This window comes from Ceratotherium simum, chromosome 8 (assembly GCF_057802395.1).
Source record: "Ceratotherium simum simum isolate JZ-2026a chromosome 8, ASM5780239v1, whole genome shotgun sequence".
Taxonomy (NCBI): Eukaryota; Metazoa; Chordata; class Mammalia; order Perissodactyla; family Rhinocerotidae; genus Ceratotherium; species Ceratotherium simum.
In genome coordinates this window covers 9,266,236-9,273,588 of record NC_141907.1, presented here as the reverse complement: position 1 = coordinate 9,273,588, position 7,353 = coordinate 9,266,236, and positions in this window count along the sequence as shown.

The following is a 7,353-nucleotide window of genomic DNA, read 5'->3' as shown; positions in this document are numbered from 1 at the left end:
TAGAAAGATTCTTACCCCTGTGGTTGAATTGCTGCCTTTTCCATGTTGCTTACGAAAAGCTTTTCCTGTGTATGTCTTGACCCTATAAGGCCCTTAGGTCCCCTCCTAATCTGGCTGAACTTTTACCCTCATATGGGACCCTACTGCCTTCCCATGTTAGCTAAACAGTAGTTCATAGCCAAGCTGAGTAGAATGAACTCTGGCATCATCTTTTCTGAGTCATCTACACCTTTGCTGAGGCCAGAGTGGCCAACATTTACTATGTAGAATGACTGGGTCTCTGGGGGCCAATGATGAAGTTCACGGGCTTTTACTAAAGTCTGAGCATCCCAATGTCCAGGTTTACCTCTACAGAAACAGACATTTTTTTTGGACAGAGCCACCTAAAGCTGTAGTCATCCACCAAAGTCAAAAATCCTATAGTCAGCTAAAGTCTTTTGGCTAAGCTTCAGCAGTTAAGAGACATTACACGATTATAAGAACATGCTCAGTCTCATGCATGCCTCTACAAACCACCAAGATCAAAATGCATGTCCTATCCACTGAAGTCCAAAGTCCGAAGACCTGGCACACCAGTATAATCAGCCACTCCTTGATTGTTTTGCTCCACAATTTTTCTCCTTGTCTCCTTTCCTGATTTTCCTGGTCTATCCACCCAGTGTAGGGATCTTTAAGTGGCCCAGTGAATAAGACTTCTCTTCCATGCCCAGGTTATGAAAAAACTGAAGAAAGAAAACAAATAAATAGAAGACAGAAGCAAAAATATCATCTTTCCTAGTAAAAGCTGAGTGGAAAATATGGCTTATGATGGATCTATCTGTAAGCAAGTGAACTTACACTCAGTAGACCCCAAAATTAGCTGGACTCACTCTTCTAGTCAGAGGCAACATTGGACAAGGCATACCTCCATAGGTAGGATACATGCTCAGGTAAGGGTGGGGCACGAACAATCAAAGAAGTCCTTCCCCTGAGGCAGCCTCGCTTCTAAAATGAAGAAAGCAGGTACTTAGTTGAGTATAGTCAGTTATCCTCAAATTACCAATCACATAAGTTACCCTATCTCCACTTCAAAGGAGTTTAGAGGCAGAGAGAATCTGGGACAGATATACTAATGGGGTTCTATCCAACATGAAGGATATCTCAGGGTAAGGAAGCAGCATTACCCCCAATCATAACTTTTACAAAATTAGAATTTAATCGTGTATTCATCCAAATTTTGTCTTTCAGTCCCACATCTTACCTTGTATTAGTTTATCTAAATGCATTTGAATAAAGGTCAAATTGCTTGACTTCCTATTCTGAGCTGTTCACAGCATATGGAAAAACCAATTGTTTTTCCCATGATCTTATGACAACCCACACAATAGCCTACACTTCACTCATATTGATCCACCCAAAATTTTATTAACATGCTCAGAACTGTCAAGCCTTCCTACCTGTATTCACACTGTCCCGTCAGTCAGAAATATCCGTTTTCAATCTCTGTCTGTTTGAATCATACTCATTCTACAAAGCCTGGTTAAAAGCCAAGAAAACTTTCTTTAAAATATAGAATCTCCTAGTAGAATGCCTTCTCCTATCTGTAGATCCTATGGCACTTTGAATTACTAGTACAGTACTTACTACATGCTGCCTTATATTATTGATATTTGCCTCCATATTTGTTTGCCTTTCACAAACTAGCTTTTACATTCCTAAAGATCAGGAATCATGGTATTCATCATCTCTGAATGGTCACAATGCCTCTATGACTTATTCTGCATTGTAGGACTCTAATAATGCATTTTGAGTTAAATTAATTGGCTCAAATGTTGAAATTTATAGAAGAGAGATGGTGGAGTACCCAGAAAAGGGCATTAGCTTAGCAATCTATACTAGTCAGGATACATCCAAGGGAGTAGGAAACTCAGGTAGGTCCAAGGGAAGGAAACTTAGCTTAAATACTTTTAAACAAAAGAGGAATGTGTTGGCTTATATAACTGGGAAGACTTTAGGTTAAAAGGAGTTTCAGGCACAGTTGTTTGCGTGTTTTCGAGTGTTGACATGAAGGCACCATCTTTCTCTCCTTTTCTTGACTCCATTTGCCTTTGCCTTATTTTCAGACAGTTTTTTTATGAATCATGGCAAGAAAGCCTTACTCAGGTCCAAGTTCACCTTAAACTTACTGCTCTTAATTCCAGGGAGAATGAGGGCATTTTTTCCCTAATGATCCAGAAGAAAACTCTGATTCACTGGGTTTAGTTCATGCACCTCACCTTGAACCATATGCTATCACCAAGAGGCTGAAACATTTCCTCTGGATCAGAGGGGTTAGGATCAGCTCCACCTGGACTTCTCGGAACTAATGTTATTGCTAAGAATCGAGGAGGGAATATTTCCTCAAAGGAGGATAGGCCGTGTACACAAAATAGCATATGCCCATTAAAGAATTAGACAGAACTAGGGTCAATCCTAGTGTTGCCATGTACTAGCTATTTGAACTCATGATAGGTGTTAATCTTATTTTAAACTCTTTATAAGGTTTTTGTGAGGATTAAATGAGACACCATAAATAAAGCACCTAAGATATGTAACATACTTGGTAAAGGTAATTCTCTTAAGACACTTCCTGTACATATTTCTTAATATCATACATATTTAAAGTAAAATGGTCCTGAGAAAAGGAAAATAGAGGAAGTGGGAGAAGGTGATAAATGGACATAGAAAACTCTACTGAAACACAATATAAACCAAAAGTGATGTGAATATAAGAGGCCACATACATAAAAAATTTCATGGAAATCTCTCTGTGAGAAAATATATTGTAGTGTGAACGCAGTTGATAATAAGTGCCAGCACTACCTTACTTCTATCCTTTGCTACCGTGTGATCCGTTGCACCCAGGAACCTTTCATTTATTTTTTAAAACTCATGTACCCAAGATACTTCAAGAGAAAGTGCAAACATAAATGGCATTGGGTGTATCAGCATTCAGATGGTATGTCACCTTCCCCTGGTTGGCTTATAATTCTTATATCCATTACACCACAGATGACTCTTTAAACTGAAGAAGAATTTGTTCAGGTTAAGTTTTCAACAAAGAGCTTGTGCTCACAGTAAATAAACAGACATCACTGGTGTGTAAAGGGAGTTTGATATTTCTACAAGATGTCCACTGGGGAGCAGTGACGATGACCAAAAATATCTTTTAAATGTGTGGACTCATCTATGAAACTACAGAATGATGACAGAACAGTTCTGAATTAATTTCATATCATGACTAATTTGGCTGCCATGAGCCACTGCTCTTTAAGTTCATCCACCTTGGCTCTTTAACCACACACCCTCCACCCTCAATTCAGCTCTGTCCTATAACTCCAACTATCTTCATGATAAAATTTTTCAAGCTAACTTTTCTGCTTCCTATCACTAAATGAGCTGATTGTTAAATTTGCATATACTTTAGAGCCTCTCATTAAAACAGACTCTATTAAATGCTAAATTAGACACACATACAATTGAATAAATTCCATTAAAAATACAATTAGTAAATTTACAAAACTCATCACTTCCTAATTATTTTATTTTGTTGAAACAGTATGTGCTCTATAAGGCACTGTTCCAAGATATGGAGATACAAGAGGAAAATATAGTCTCTGCACTGAAAAGGCCCACAGTCTAGAGTCTAATCATATTTCTCAAACTGCGGTTTGATGCACACCAGACATGCCATATATTAAGTGATAAGGCAGGGATTCTATAGTCAAATAGATTTGGGAATCACTAGATTATACAAAGTAAAATACATTATGTTACTGTAGAACTTTTCTGAAATGTTTATATGCTAGAGCGCTCTGAAGAGCTCAAAAGGACGTGCAATATTCAGTATTTTCGGACTTAGTCAAATAGAACACTTTTTGAAGAGATGTATCTTCTAGAACTAGGATCCCCAGGATAGGAGTTTGGGAAATAATGCACTAAAGAAATAATACTTGTACTCTTTTTGAAGGTCCACCTTTTTTATTCTCTGATTTCATGCTCTACAATGACTGATAAGGGACTAGGTCATTCCTGCCTACCCTTCCAACGTTTCTTCTTGGTCAAGTCAGCTTCCTGCTAATAGAGGAAAATTGGACAGCTTCCAAAACACTAGCATGCATGAGTCAACCCACCAGGAGAGCAAATGACCTCTAAAAGTAGAGAAAAGTTTAAAATAGACTCTGGTAAGTAATCATCTGACACTTCATTGTGAGGCAACTATTCATTCTCTTAAGGTATTTCTTGTAGCAATACTGTCCACCTAGAATTTAGCATTGTTTAAACGGACAGGTTGAATAATGAAAAAGAGTAATTCTATATAAATCAACCCAGGAACAAATTAGGGTGATGGACTTAGCAGAACATAGGGCTGGCAAATTGTAAATCCTCTAAGTCATCTATTGCTCTGTGAGCTTTTGCTGAGAATTTCTCTGAAAAACTTACTGCAAATTGTCACTCTTATCTGTGGATGTCTGAGGCCTTTCACTAGAGGAGACAACTTTTAAATCTTGGAAGGAAATTCAGTGGGAAGCCTTACATCTCACGGGTTTGGTGAAGCCATATTTCAGCTTCTTGGAGGAAACCAGTTCAGATATAATGCAAACCACTGACATCATATAGTACCATTTGTCACACTGAATGCAATATTCTTTCTGATGTTACACACATACATGTGCACACACGCATGCACACACAAGATTTATCTGTGTGGCACACTAAGTTTCAATCTTTTGCCAACGTTAATGTTATAGTAGCAGGTAATAGGTATCAAATCCAATAAAATCATCAAATTTTCTTCTATACATTCTCCCTTGGGAATCTCAGGTAAATTTTGCAGAATTTCTCATTTTGTCAATGTGACGATTACTATCAACTAATTTTTCTCAATCCTGAGCCTTCTTCTAATCTCATTTTCATAATCTCAATGCAGATAGGACTGCATTTCTATCTTCCTGCTGGGCATCTCCACCTGGATAATTTGTCAGTAACTCAAACTCAACATGCCTCAAATTGAACTCATGATCTTCTCTTTCCACAATACTCCTATTTCCACGTTTTCCATTTACAAAAAAAACAACTTTCTTCACTCCCTCTCCCACCCAGCCATTTGTAGATAAACCTTTTTCTTTGCTTCTCAAATTTCTTGGACTGTTAGATACTATCTTCATGATCCTATAAAAAAAAATCTCATAAACAAGCGTAAACAAATTTGATATAAGAAAACAAAGATTTGAAGCTTCACTTGACATAGGCATTCCATTTAATGAGCATTTTTAGAGTATTACTATGAACTAGGTAATTACAAACTAGCTGCATGACCTTAAGAAAGTCGTTCAACCTTTCTGTGCTTCATTTTCATGAGGAAAAAGAAAATCTTAGCTTCACGAGGTTACTGGGAGGATCCAAAGAGATGATGTCCATGGGTTTGCTTTGCAAATAATAAAGCAATAAAAAATGTAAATAACTCGGCCATTTCGGTTCTATAAACTCACTGATACCCCCTTAATTCAAGTCTTGATGATTCCTTTCCTTCTAAAATAGTATTAAAATTTTAACAGATTTTTCTTCCAGGCTCTGTTGGCTTCTGATCCACCAAACTTAAGCCTTCATTCATTTATTCATTCATTTACTCACTTATTCACTCAACTAACATTTAATAAAGACTACAAAGGGCTCAGTATTATACCATATGCTTGAAATACAGACATGACCTGAGCCTTATTATCTGAAAAATATTTATCACACTTGCTGCAGAGGGTTAATATGAGTTAATGAGTGAAAGAAGTCTCCCAACACAATACCTGACATCATGTAGTGGGTGTTTGCTACCTGTTGGTTACTGTACCTTTATTAGTGTTAATGGCTAATGCCCACATTTCCTGGCTCCCTGCCCAGTTTTATCTAGATATAAAACATTGTCTTTCTTAGACAAACTTTTTTTTCTGCCTAAACAGCTAACAGCTAAATCTCTATGATACTCTATGATGCTCATACATAGGCATGTACATTGTGTCCTCATGGATTTCAATATCGAATGAATAAACATTTAATGAATAAAACTTCCTCAATATCATATTGATGTGAAAACAAATGGTTTTAAAGCTATTTAAAACCCTTAAGGCAGTAGGCTCTCAGGATACAAAGAGGCACCTGGCATTCATATCAACACCCATAAAATAAAATAATCCCCCTTCCACCTTTTTTCTTTCCCAGGCACTTAAATTTTTCCAACCATTCATTTGCATTTCCTTTGAATCCTCAAGAGGTTTTCAAAAATAGCTCTTTTATGGAAAGCAAATTAATCAACAGACACACAGTTCTCACTGGGAGCAACATCACAAGGAACTCCTGCCACATTTGTGAGCTCACCAATGCAGTCATCTGGGTCTCTCCCTCCCTCCCTCCCTTCCTCTCTCTCTCTCTCTCACACACACACACTCCTGTTTATGTTCTCTTGTCTCTGTATGTATGTATGTATGTATGGAAGAAAATTGGCTGAGTAAGCCTATCAGTGATAAATCACTTTGCAACTGCATTATAAAGTTAGAAAAGAATTTGGTTCAACAACTTTTGCTTTCCTCACATTTGATTAACTCAAACCCAATTCTGTGATTCCCCATAGTTGTTTCTATAAATATGTGCCAGAATAACAACAATACTAGTTATAATTTATAAAAATTTGCTCTATAGACCCTAGTATGCACCTTATGTTTAAGATTGAAACATATGAAATTGCTCATGGTCAGCTGGTTTTGACATAGAAAAACAGCAGTTTCTATGACTTAACCTAAAAGAACACATGCCACAACTCTGTAACTGTTTATTCTCTCATTTCTCCCACCTCTGGACTGAGCACCCCTTCAGGATAAAGATCTTATCGTATTCTCTTTTAGATGCAAGGCTCCAAGCCATGGTACCTAATGGGTGCTCACAAATGCTTGTAGGTAGGAAACGACTCTTTTTTAGAGAATATTCATGTGCATTAGGCTGGATGGTTGACAGAACACTCTTCAGGATAGATGAGGCAGGGACTATCAGAAAGGGTAACTGAGTTGCTAATGAGACATATCTTGGGTAAATAGACCACGTTTAGAATCAAGACTTTACTCATAGTCAGTTCCATCATCTAAGCTATTTCATTTAATCTCATCATCAAATACCAATTCTCTCATCTATCAGATAGGATTAATATATTATCAGACATTTTTGAGTATTTAAATCTGTGTAAGACACCTTGCAGTTTGCCCACATTGCCTTACTCAATTAATTAAACCAACTATATGAGTAAGAAATTATAGTTTATCCCATTTTACAGAATTGAAATGGAGTCCAAGG